The following is a 14,912-nucleotide window of genomic DNA, read 5'->3' as shown; positions in this document are numbered from 1 at the left end:
GACAAAAATTCAAAAATACTCTTTACTGTAATACGAAACAAGTGAAGAATGTTCGCCGGGCAGATATAATATATTAACCCTTTCGGGCATGATTGTGCCAAATTGCCCCTTTATCTATTCCCGCATGATTGTTCCAAATTGTCCCTTTATCGATTACCGCATGATTGTTCCAAAATGTCCCTCTATCGATTCCCGCATGATTGTTCCAAAATGTGCCATGCTTATTTACGGTCATTTATTAACATATCTGTTGCTTATTTTTCGCAACAAATGCATTTTTGAGTAATATAAACATCGATAATTATATAAATAACGAAAAAAGATGATGTTCGCAAAATCGCGACTACACGTCACTAGCTATTTAAAACTACCAATAATTAATATCATATAAATATATCCTATTGATCACGTGCTAATGACGTCACCTGTCATGGTTTAGAAATGTGTCAAAATGGCTGATTTACGATGTAGTAAACAAGAGTCTGGCTTGAATAAACACATGTCACTTGTCACTTCTGTTTCCAAAAATAGAATGTTAATCCGGTAATAAAAATGTCCCCTTACGTCTGTTAATCAAAGTTAGTATTTTGTTGTAGATACACGGATTATAATAAAATTATATGTGATATGACCCAGTTTGACAGCTGTTAAAACACGTGTTATCTCGATAAATACACAAGAATGTTGTCGTAATTGTCCATGCATTTCAGACCTTGATTTATTGCCTTGTGTTGACAGATTTTAATTATAATATTATTACGGAATCACTAAATTAATTTAAATAGCGATTCTGACTATTAAAAAATCGAGTTGTTCGGCTTGTTGAGGGCAATATCTAGTACGTTCCCAAAGTTTTTTAAACTGTGCCAGTAGCATCCGCGCCTTTTATTTTGATATTTGCAATTATTTTATTCAATTCATTTCAAAACAACGGACATGCACATTTTATTTATGAGAATAATGAATCTGAAATAACATTTGTTGTTTACCTAATTAAATTGTGTTTATTTTTTAACAATGCATGATTTCTGTGATTTGAATATTTGTTTATTGTCAAAGCTTTTTAGATTAAACTATGATCACTAGGTTCGAAATTTAATACACTACAAATACTATATTCATTATTTGAATTTCTAACATTATTTTAATCAAAAGAAATACTACAAAATATTAAAGTTGTTATGCATAGGTGTCAAAGGAAATATAGTATAATATGAAATCAATTGAAACATCTTCAATTTTCACAGGCGTTGTGTTTCTCTATAAATATTCAACCAAATAATTTAGACAACAGAATAAAAATTATACCACTGGATTGGAAATTCATTTACCTACAAACTTTATATTGAACTATAATTGATTAAACCAAAAGAAATACTAGAAAAATAAGTTAGAAATGCATAGGGGGCAATTTTTCAATATTCTCCAATAATCTCCTATGCAGTAGGGGTACTTATAGGGGCTTATTATCTATTGGCTACTGGTTATCAATGTACTGATAAGCCATGCAGTGGCAGGCCTAATATGGCTGATTTGACATGAGGGAAAGGGTTAACAAAACAATAATAGTAATATATACTGTGAGTTTTGTATTTACGCTTTATACTTCGACCTCTCTAAAGAATATACTATGTACATACATAACATAGTATGTACATAACAAGGCAATTGAAAAATTTAATAGAAGGACTATATTTCTTGGGATCTTGAATTCGTGGATCACCCCACCCACGAAAACCACATTTGTCAAACATTTATGTCCCACAAACATTAATGATTTCACAGTATATACCTAACTTGGTAATGTCATGTGATAACATCGACTAGCCAAATCACGCATAAGGAATGAATTCTACTAGGTAGACATACCTAGTAAAAAAATTAATGGAAAAATACGAAAAAACTGCGAATATAAAATAATTGTAAACTATCTGGTACTTCAGTTAGTAAGTTATAATGCATTGTACACATGGATACCAAGTTTAAGTCAGCTTTTGACATTTTTCTTTTTTTTCGCTATTTCATCATACCTAGTACAGCCCCATTAAAATATTAGTTTCTTTTCCCTTTCAAAAGACCTGATATGGCTGAAATATCAATCTTTTGGGTGTAAATATATATTGCAATAAATCATGACAATTAATATTGCACACTAATCTCTGAATGTGATTAAAAAACAATAATTTCTGAATTAAAAAATACCCAAAACTTTGCATCGCACAATTCATTAGGATGTTGAATGAACCATTACAGGTTCATTTGATTTGGATTTTTTTCTCCAGATTGGGAAAAATAAAAATAGAAAACTGGTGCTACCCACAGTGATTTGATGGGAATGAACTCCTGCTTAATGGGGTCGTTTGACCTGTACAAAATTCAGTGACATTTAACCTACTATATATATTTTTTTCTTCAGATTTATCAAAGGGGTCACTCCTACCATCTATCTAGCATAAAATAACTATGAATTACTGCAGTTTTACAATTTCAGAAAATCTCGAAATATCTAAATGTCCTCTATTAAGGCATTTTGTGATTTTCTGACATTGTATCCGGTAAGATTTAGGGCAAGTTGGGATTTTCACTAATTAATTCTATACCTTTCATTCTGTTGACATTATACTCCACACACTTGTAAACGGCCTTCACACAATTAGGTTAAATAACTCCATATTATCCTTAATACAATATGGCCCTTGATCGACTTAACTCAGATCTCTATTATTGTTCATTCAATGGCCTTCATACTTTTCACAGAAGCCATCAAACAATTAGATAACATAACTCCATATTAACCCCTAAATACAAATTATAGCCCTTGAGTGACTTCTTTTTTATTGCTTTTGACAGGCACATTTATATATTTTTAACCAGGTTTTACCAAGTCAGGTGTTGACACCATTTTTCCAATACATACCGAAGGGACACCAACATTTGAAATCAGGTGTCCCTTCCTGAAATAAGGAGTCTCTTTCTCTTTTTGCATTTTTTCATTGGTGAGCCTGTTTTAATATTCAATTCAACATACAAATACAGTGTATTTTACTTTTCAATTTGTAATTCAAGTATACACCATAATATACATGTTTTTGGTAACAGCATGCAATGACATGTTAGTTATAGCACAATGTCAGACATATGAACCTCTGGCAATGGCAGAGAGGTAGATTTGGGTTTCCAAGTCAGTAGATTTAGTTCAAAAGCAGTAGAATGTCTAAGTCTCTTTTGTTTTCAGTCAAAAACAAAGATGGATACAATGTAAGCAAAAACTTGAAGTTGTTACTATTCTTAGATTTAGGGTCTTTTCTTATGTCGGTGCTTTTGATTGAGAAACAGTAGGAATATTACATCCGGGTGGTGAAAACTGTGAAAGCTGTGTATGCTAATTTTTGCGCCAAAATGTAAAATTATATACATTGATTGAAGATTATTAATAAAACTTGGGGAATTTAATTTCTATAATGTATCCACCAAAGCATTAAATAATATGTCTTTAAAATTAACAAAGAATATTGATTAGTTGGATGCCAATTTACAAAGAGTGATGAATAGTAGGATGCCGTTTTTTTTGTGCTGTAAATGTTACTGTAACTACTCGATGGTCGCATCATTAAAGCATCAAAGTCAGCAGTGCTGGCATCTTTTTTGGGTGGTGCTGACACATTAGCAAAATAATTCAACATTATTATTGTACTGATAATAAATGTCTGTCACCTCTGACCTTGTTGATAATGTAAACAACGAAACAGAAGCGTTAACCCGCATGCGCACTGTGAAATGACCTGTTTATTGATACATGTAGATTCATGACATAGCTAGACTAGAGTCAAAAAGTGGTGTGTGGGACGTATAAATAAAGTAATTTTTACATGCACTGTCAAGAAATTTAGGGGGACTCAAATTTAGGTAATAAATTGATGAAATGCTATTTATTTACTAATAGTTAGCTTTAATCGGTCAGAATACCGGATCCTGGGACCCTGTTAGTGTCGAACACTGACAAGGTGAAACCTGGTTATTAGAATGACGTATGTCGTTGTTCAGGCATGGCTTGCAGGAGGGTTGCGTCAACTTCACCTATGATATCAAATAATTATACCCCCACAAACAAAGTTTGAGGGGGTATATAGGAGTGGGCTTGTCGGTCGGTCTGTCGGTTTTCATGGTTTCTGGACGATAACTCATGAAAGGCTAGACAGATTTGAAAATTTTTTGGTACACAGGTGTAACATCAGAAGATACAGGTCAAGTACGATATTGGGGCTGGTGGGGTCAAGGTCACTGTTACTAAAAATAGAAAAACGGTTTCCGGACGAAACTCATGAAAGGCTTGACAGATTTGAACAATTTTTGGTACACAGGTGTAACATCAGAAGATACAGGTCAAGTTCGATATTGGGGCTGGTGGGGCCAAGGTCAAGGTCACTGTTACTAAAAATAGAAAAACGGTTTCCGGATGATAACTCATGAAAGGCTAGACAGATTTGAAAAAATTTTGGAACACAGGTGTAACATCAGAAGATACAGGTCAAGTTCAATATTGGGGCTGGTGGGGCCAAGGTCAAGGTCACTGTTACTAAAAATAGAAAAACGGTTTCTGAACGATAACTCCTGAAAGGCTAGACAGATTTGAACAATTTTTTGTACACAGGTGTAACATTAGAAGGTACAGGCCAAGTTCGATATGCAATGGGCTGGTGGGGCCAAGGTCAAGGTCACTGTTACTAAAAATAGAAAAACGGTTTCCGGACGATAACTCATGAAAGGCTTGACAGATTTGAACAATTTTTGGTACACAGGTGTAACATCAGAAGATACAGGTCAAGTTCGATATTGGGGCTGGTGGGGCCAAGGTCAAGGTCACTGTTACTGAAAATAGAAAAACAGTGTCCGGACGATAACTCCTGAAAGGCTAGACAGATTTGAACAATTTTTGGTACACAGGTGAAACATCAGAAGATACAGGTCAAGTTCGATATTGGGACTGGTGGGGCCAAGGTCAAGGTCACTGTTACTAAAAATAGAAAAACGGTTTCCGGACGATAACTCATGAAAGGCTAGTTTTTCTTGTCAGCAGTGTAACTTCTAAATTACTCAACAGATTTAAATAAAACAATACATGCATGATAAAAGAAGATGCAGTGTGCAGTAACCTTGGAGTTATGGCCTCTTTTCAAAGGAATGGTTTGCCATTCCTGTGTCCAGGCGGCATTTGGGGGTATTCGTCACTCCTGTGACAGCTCTAGTTTTAATTAGGTTTGAAATATAGAGACTTTTCATTGGATTGATTTTTTGGCCCTTAGGGTCAAGGTGCCTGTTACTAAAAATATAAAAGTGGTTGGTACTGAATAACTAGGTAGGATAACACATTGTGACCAAACTTGGTATACAGGAAGAGTTAATAGAGACCTTTCATGGGATTGCACTTTGGGCCCAAAGGGTCATGGTCTATGTCAAGGTCACTGTTACTAAAAATAGAAAACATTTGGTACTGAATAACTTTTGATACGGTTGACATATTACGACCAAACTTGTTGTTAGAAAGAGTTTATGTAGAAGTTTCATGGGTTTGTGTTTGGGTTAAGGTCATTGTTATTAAAAATAGATCAAGGTTGATACAGAATAAATAGTTAGGTTGACATTTTGTGACCAAACTTGGTATGTAGGAAGTGTTTAAGGAGGACTTCCATAGCATAGGATTGCATTTGTGGAGGCTAGGGTCAAGGTCAAGGTCAGTATTACTACAAGGTCTTGAACAATCTCTTAAGGCCTTACATTGCACGATGTCTTAAGGCCAAACATTGCACGATGTCTTAAGGCTTAATATTACATGATGTCTTAAGGCTTAACATTACAAGATGTCTAAAGACCGTACAGTGCACAATGTCTTATGGCTAAACATTGCACTATGTCTGATGGCCAAACATTGCATGATGCCTTAAGGCCTTACACTGCATGATGTCTTAAGGCCAAACATTGCACGATGTCTTATGGCTAAACATTGCACGATGTCTTATGGCCAAACATTGCACAATGTCTTATGGCTAAACATTGCTTTATGTCTTATGGCTAAACATTGCACGATGTCTTATGGCTAAACATTGCACGATGTCTTATGGCTAAACATTGCACTATGTCTTATGGCCATACACTGCACGATGTCTTATGGCCAAACATTGCACAATGTCTTATGGCTAAACATTGCACTATGTCTTATGGCCAAACATTGCACAATGTCTTATGGCCAAACATTGCACTATGTCTTATGGCCATACATTGCACAATGTCTTATGGCCAAACATTGCACAATGTCTTTGGCCAAACATTGCACGATGTCTTATGGCCTTACACTGCACAATGTCTTAAGGCCTTACACTGCAAAATGTCTTAAGGCCAAACATTGCATGATGTTTTAAGGCAAAACATTGCATGATGTTTTAAGGCAAAACATTGCATGATGTCTTAAGGCTTAACATTACATGTTGTCTTAAGGCTTAACATTACACAATGTCTAAAAACTGTACAGTGCTTAATGTCTTATGGCTAAACATGGCACTATGTCTTATGACCATACACTGCACGATGTCTTATGGCCAAACATTGCACAATGTCTTATGGCTAAACATTGCACTTTGTCTTATGGCCATACATTGCACTATGTCTTATGGCAAAACATTGCACGTTGTCTTTGGCCAAACATTGCACGATGTCTTATGGCCAAACATTGCACTATGTCTTAAGGCCTTTCACTGCACGATGTCTTAAGGCCAAGCATTGCACGATGTTTTAAGGCAAAACATTGCATGATGTCTTAAGGCTTAACATTACATGATGTCTTAACGCTTAACATTACACAATGTCTAAAAACTGTACAGTGCACAATGTCTTATGGCTAAACATTGCACTATGTCTGATGGCCAAACTTTGCATGATGCCTTAAGGCCTTACACTGCATGATGTCTTAAGGTCAAACATTGCACTATGTCTTAAGGCCAAACATTGCACGATGTCTTATGGTTAAACATTGCACTATGTCTTATGGACATACACTGCACTATGTCTGATGGCCAAACTTTGCATGATGCCTTAAGGCCTTACACTGCACGACGTCTTATGGCCTTACACTGCACAATGTCTTAAGGCCTTTCACTGCACGATGTCTTAAGGCCAAGCATTGCACGATGTTTTAAGGCAAAACATTGCATGATGTCTTAAGGCTTAACATTACATGATGTCTTAACGCTTAACATTACACAATGTCTCAAAACTGTACTGTGCACAATGTCTTATGGCTAAACATTGCACTATGTCTGAGGCCAAACTTTGCATGATGCCTTAAGGCCTTACACTGCATGATGTCTTAAGGTCAAACATTGCATTATGTCTTTAGGCCAAACATTGCACGATGTCTTATGGCTAAACATTGCACTATGTCTTATGGACATACACTGCACTATGTCTGATGGCCAAACTTTGCATGATGCCTTAAGGCCTTACACTGCACGACGTCTTAAGGTCAAACATTGCACTATGTCTGGTGGCCAATTTATGCATGATGTCTTAAGGCCTTACAATGCACGATGTCTTAAGGTCAAACATTGCACGATGTCTTATGGCTAAACATTGCACTATGTCTTATGGCCAAACATTGCACAATGTCTTAAGGCCTTTCACTGCACGTTGTCTTATGGCAGGCCAAACATTGCACGATGTCTTATGGCCAAACATTGCACAATGTATCAAGGCCTTACACTGCACAATGTCTTAAGGCCTTACACTGCACAATGTCTTAAGGCCTTACACTGCACAATGTCTTATGGCCAAAAACTGCACGATGTCTTATGGCCTTACACTGCACAATGTTTTATGGCCTTACACTGCACAATGTCTCAAGGCCTTACACTGCACAATGTCTCAAGGCCTTACACTGCACAATGGCTTATGGCCTTACACTGCACAATGTCTTAAGGCCTTACACTGCACAATGTCTCAAGGCCTTACACTGCACACTGTCTCAAGGCCTTACACTGCACAATGTCTTAAGGCCTTACACTGCACAATATCTTAAGGCCTTTCACTGCACAATGTATTATGGCCTTTCACTGCACAATCTCTGGTCAAACATTGCACAATGTTTTAAGGCCAAACATTGCACGATGTCTTATGGCCAAACGTTGCACAATGTCTTATGGCCAAACATGGCCAACCATTGCACAATGTCTTATGGCCAAACATTGCACAATGTCTTATGGCATAACATTGCACAATGTCTTATGGCCAAACATTGCACTATGTCTTATGGCCTTACACTGCACAATGTCTTAAGGCCTTTCACTGCACGATGTCTTATGGCAGGCCAAACATTGCACGATGTCTTATGGCCAAACATTGCACAATGTATCAAGGCCTTACACTGCACAATGTCTTAAGGCCTTACACTGCACAATGTATTAAGGCCTTTCACTGCACAATGTCTTATGGCCAAACATTGCACTATGTCTTATGGCCAAACATTGCACAATGTTTTATGGCCAAACATTGCACAATATCTTAAGGCCAAACATTGCACAATGTCTTATGGCCAAACATTGCACGATGTCTTATGGCCAAACATTGCACAATGTTTTATGGCCAAACATTGCACAATGTCTTATGGCCTTACACTGCACAATGTCTTAAGGCCTTTCACTTCACGATGTCTTATGGCCAAACATTGCATGATGTCTTAAGGCCAAACATTGCACAATGTCTTATGGCCAAACATTGCACGATGTCTTATGGCCAAACATTGCACAATGTCTTAAGGCCTTACACTGCACAATGTCTTATGGCCAAACATTGCACAATGTCTTATGGCCTTACACTGCATGATATCTTAAGGCCTTACACTGCACAATGTCTTAAGGCCTTATACTGCACAATGTCTTATGGCCAAACATTGCACAATGTCTTATGGCCAAACATTGCACAATGTCTTAAGGCCTTACACTGCACAATGTCTTATTGCCAAACATTGCACAATGTCTTATGGCCTTACACTGCACGATATCTTAAGGCCTTACACTGCACGATGTCTTAAGGCCTTACACTGCACAATGTCTTAACCTTACACTGCACGGTGTCTTAAGGCCAAACATTGCACAATGTCTTAAGGCCAAACATTGCACAATGTCTTAAGGCCTTACACTGCACAATGTCTTAAGGCCAAACATTGCACAATGTCTTAAGGCCTTACACTGCACAATTGTCTTATCGCCAAACCTTGCACAATGTCTTAAGGCCAAACATTGCACTACGTCTTAGGGCCAAACATTGCACGGTGTCTTAAGGCATTACACTACACAATGTCTTAAGGCCAAACATTGCACAATGTCTTAAGGCCTTACACTGCACAATGTCTTATCGCCAAACCTTGCACGATGTCTTAAGGCCAAACATTGCACTACGTCTTAGGGCCAAACATTGCACGGTGTCTTAAGGCATTACACTACACAATGTCTTAAGGCCAAACATTGCACAATGTCTTAAGGCCTTACACTGCACAATGTCTTATCGCCAAACCTTGCACGATGTCTTAAGGCCAAACATTGCACTACGTCTTAGGGCCAAACATTGCACGGTGTCTTAAGGCATTACACTACACAATGTCTTAAGGCCAAACATTGCACAATGTCTTAAGGCCTTACACTGCACAATGTCTTATCGCCAAACCTTGCACGATGTCTTAAGGCCAAACATTGCACTACGTCTTAGGGCCAAACATTGCACGGTGTCTTAAGGCATTACACTACACAATGTCTTAAGGCCAAACATTGCACAATGTCTTAAGGCCTTACACTGCACAATGTCTTATCGCCAAACCTTGCACGATGTCTTAAGGCCAAACATTGCACTACGTCTTAGGGCCAAACATTGCACGGTGTCTTAAGGCATTACACTACACAATGTCTTAAGGCCAAACATTGCACAATGTCTTAAGGCCTTACACTGCACAATGTCTTATCGCCAAACCTTGCACGATGTCTTAAGGCCAAACATTGCACTACGTCTTAGGGCCAAACATTGCACGGTGTCTTAAGGCATTACACTACACAATGTCTTAAGGCCAAACATTGCACAATGTCTTAAGGCCTTACACTGCACAATGTCTTATCGCCAAACCTTGCACGATGTCTTAAGGCCAAACATTGCACTACGTCTTAGGGCCAAACATTGCACGGTGTCTTAAGGCATTACACTACACAATGTCTTAAGGCCAAACATTGCACAATGTCTTAAGGCCTTACACTGCACAATGTCTTATCGCCAAACCTTGCACGATGTCTTAAGGCCAAACATTGCACTACGTCTTAGGGCCAAACATTGCACGGTGTCTTAAGGCATTACACTACACAATGTCTTAAGGCCAAACATTGCACAATGTCTTAAGGCCTTACACTGCACAATGTCTTATCGCCAAACCTTGCACGATGTCTTAAGGCCAAACATTGCACTACGTCTTAGGGCCAAACATTGCACGGTGTCTTAAGGCATTACACTACACAATGTCTTAAGGCCAAACATTGATCTATGTTCCTGTTACGACTGTATTTTTTTGTCTGAGCTGTCATGCCCACTGCCCAGTACAAATTTTGAAATATCCTGTTATAGATGTATGGCATACAAAGGCAGCATGTCGGGCACAAGACTCACATACAGTGTGGTAGTGGTAGTTCCGCGTGGAGTGTACTGTATCTCTACCCTAAAGGATAAAATCACACTTAATCTCTAGAATGCTGCATATGTGCACATAAAGAATAGGCAATACACAAGCTGTAATTTTTTCATGCACTCAGGGATTTTGAAACACTTTTGCATTGCGCAAAAGACCCGCATTACTGCCATGAAGTTCAAGGTCACACTTAGAGATTATTCATAATGAAATGTTGCATTTATGCACATCAAGTATAGTGGTCATTGAAATTAAGTGGAACAAATGTTTGGCAAATAGAGGTGACGAGTTGGGTGCATGACCCACGTCCCTACTTTGAAGGTCAAGGTCAAATTTATAGGTAAATCCTTATCAAATACTGCATATATGCACAAAGAGTAGAAGTGGTCATATCTGGGCTGTAACTTTATTACGCATGGGGGGATTTCAAATAATATGGTACAAATGTTTGGCTAGTAAATGCAACATTCTTTGTTGAAGACGCTTGTCCTTATTTCTGAAAGTGTCGTGTTCAAATTCCAGGTCCTTGCCTCTTACTTCACAGTTCTTCTACTCTTGATTTGTCAACAATCATCTGGTCAAGCATATAAGCTTAAAGTTTATGTTAGCTTTTCTTGAATGAAGGCATATTCCGACAATCTGTCTGGAACTCCTGGGGCAATTGTCACTTAGTGTGATAGATTTTGTTTATTTGAAAATTGTTAAATGGTTATTTATTGAATACATTTTTAGCTCGACTATTCGAAGAATAGGTGGGCTAAACTACTCGCCCCAGCGTCGGGGTCTGGTTAAAGTTTTAGGGCAAGTTGGGATTTTCATTTTTTACGGGAAGTCCAATACCTTTCATTCAATTGAGTTAATACTTCACACAGTTGTTCAGGGCCATCACATGGTGTGGTTAGTTAACTCCATATTATTCTTTACACAGATTATGGCCCCTGATTGACTATGAAACTTAGGTTAAAGTTTTAGGGCAGGTTGGGATATTTATAAATAACTTATATACCCTTTGTTCAATTGACTTAATACTTCACACAGTTGTTCAGGACCATCACACAATGAGGTTACATAACTCCATATTATCCTTAATACAAGTTATGGCCCCTGATTGACTTAGGTTAAAGTTTTAGGGCCGGTTAAAGTTTTAGGGCAAGTTGGGATTTTCACTTAAAACTCCAATACCATTCATTCAATTGACTTAATACTTCACACAGTTGTTCAGAGCCATCACATAATGAGGTTAGATAACTCCATATTATCTTTTATACAAATTATGGCCCCTGATTGACTATGGAACTTAGGTTAAAGTTTTAGGGCAGGTTGGGATATTTATTAATAACTTCTATACCCTTCATTCAATTGACTTAATACTTCACACAATTGTTCAGGACCATCACCCAAAGAGGTTACATAACTCCATATCCTTAAGACAAGTTATGGCCCCTGATTGACTTAGGTTAAGTTTAAGGCAAGTAAAAGTTAAGGGCAAGTAAAAGTTAAGGGCAAGTTGGGATTTAAATAAAAAAAATTCTATACCTTTCATTCAATGCACTTAATAAAATTCAAAATTATTTACGACCATCTTACAAGAAACATAACTCCATTTTAACCCTAAATACAAATTATGTCCCTTGAATATATATATATATATATATATATATATTTTAAATTTTTAAAGGCACATTTTTACATTCTTAACCAGTTTTTTTACCAAGGGAAAACAAGGAGGCTATACTTTATTGCCCTTGAATTTTTTTTATTATTTTTTTATATTTTATTTTAATTTCTTTTGAAAGGCATATTTGTATATTCTTTACCACATTTTCATAATGGGAAATCAAGTTATTTGAATGACTTGCGTCATTTTTTGGGTGGTGGGAGGGCAGCATCAAAGTCACCTTATGTATTGAATAATTTTAGTTAGGTTTGACATAAATAGACCAAACGTGGTAATATAACATTGTTATTGTATTCACTTCTAAGTCAAAGCGGCGAAGTCAAGCGCGCTGCCTTATGACAGCTCTTGTTATGTATATAATATATGTACGCATGTTATTCCAAAAAATTGTTTTATTGATAAATGAATGTTTTAGGCCATTTCCATTACCTAGTTAGGGTCATTGCACACAAAACACAGCCTATGTTCTGCCATTGTGTTCTTCCATTGATTCTTTTCAACCAGACACTTTACTGTCATTGTTTTTCCTCAGTCTTTTATGATTGTGAAAGTAGTGGTACTACACACTGAATTGGGAAAATACTAGTCTATAAAGCAATGATATTTATTCATGTTGAAACTATAATTGGTCTGTCAGTTGTTATAGTCACTTTCAGTCTAAAAAAACCTCATATAGGAAGGAAATTTTCAACAGCCAATTAACAAAACCATTGTTGAAAATTATTAGATTTACATGGATGTAAAATGTTGTTTTTAGAATAATTTTCCAAATTTTGCTGATACTTGGGTAGGAAAAGCAGTCTTTTGGAAATATGGAATGATAGTCAATTTTAGGTTGAGAAAAGGCACAAGATATACATATATGCACAGTAACATATGTTGTGTATTTTTTCAGAAACTCATGTAAGATGCATCTACTGAGGCAGCAGCTTCCTTCCCTTCTAGTCCAAAGTAGAGTGTGTTGTGTGAAACATATTGTAAGTACATTTAACCTGTATATTTAACCAGGTTTTCAACCAAAACCAGATTATTAGAATGGGGATATGGATGGGTAGGAGGGCCAACAGGTGGCTTGGCGGGCATCAAACATTGGTTTCCGCCAAATAACTTGAGCTGGCATTGATGGATAGTAATGAAAGTTGGTTTGTAAGAAGCTTATGTGAAGAACTAGCTCGGGATTGCTTTTAAGGGGGTGGGGTCAAGATCAAGGTCACAGTTACTAATAATAGAAAAATGGTTTCCACCCAATGAGTAAGTAAGTAAGAATTGATGGATAATGATGAAAGTTTGTGAGTAAGTAGCTTATGTGAAGAGCTAGCTTGGGGTTGCAATTGAGGGGGTTGGGTAAATGTCAAAGTCATTGTAAGTCATTGTTACGTAAAATAGAAAAATGGTTTCCGTCCAATAATCTAAGTTAGAATTGATGGATAGTTATGAAATCAAACTTACTTAATAAACCAAGTTAAGTAACTCTAGTTTGCATTTAATGCAAATAATTGCCCTTTATTATTCGACTTAGTAATTCTGGTTAAGGTTTTGCATGTAAGCACACATGGGTTAATATCTCAGCAACTTCTTGATGTATTGCATTAAGACTTTATACAATGGTACTCAACTATCCAATCTACTTAAATAACCAAGTGAGATAACACTAGTTTGCATTAAATTCATATAATGACCCTTTTTTATTTGACAGAAATTTTGGTAAAGGTTTTGCATGTAACCACTTTTAAGTCAATATCTCAGCGAATACATCATGTATTGCATTGAAACTTTATACTCGACTTAGAAATTCTGGTCAAGATTTTGCATGTAAGCACATATTAATATCTCACCAACTACTTGATTTATTGAATTGAGACTTTATTAACCAAGTTAGATAACTAGTTTATTATCTATTATCTAGACTTAATACAGTGATCCATGCATGTTTCACCAAAACTTTTCAATCCTTACACTGAAAAGCGGTTGAACAGTCGAGGGCGCTGTCTCTGTGACAGCTCTTGTTGAAATGGAGGTGGGGCTCTTCTGATTGCGAAAAATGTGTAATTTTTTAGCTCTACTGGCCAAAGGTTATAAGAGCTTATATGATGCTTGTGAATGCAATAAAGTGTTCAGTTTTGATTGTATCTTTATCAATGTATACAGTAGTTAGCTTAGTAGTTAGATATACATGAGAGCTCAGTTCCTTTCTTAAACCCAGCCAGATCTGCCCATACATGACTGAATAATGGCCTTTGAAATTTTTAAAATTGCTATTGTAACTATTAAAGAGAAAAAAATACAGTCTAAGAGCAACAACCTGTTTTCAGAGAGTGCAGTGTATTATTTTGTCCAGTGTCAACAATTTCTTATAAACATCACCTCCTTCTTAACCCTCAGGACAATTTTGATGAAATATCACAGGGATATTCATTGGGCAGTGCTATTACAAAATTGTTAAAAAAAATGAATTCCATACAGAACTCTGGGTGCCAATACTCCGGTTGCCAATGCAACCAAATAGAAAAACTACAAAACTCT

Source organism: Mya arenaria, chromosome 8, assembly GCF_026914265.1.
Source record: "Mya arenaria isolate MELC-2E11 chromosome 8, ASM2691426v1".
In the NCBI taxonomy this organism is placed as follows: Eukaryota; Metazoa; Mollusca; class Bivalvia; order Myida; family Myidae; genus Mya; species Mya arenaria.
This window is presented reverse-complemented; position numbering follows the sequence as displayed.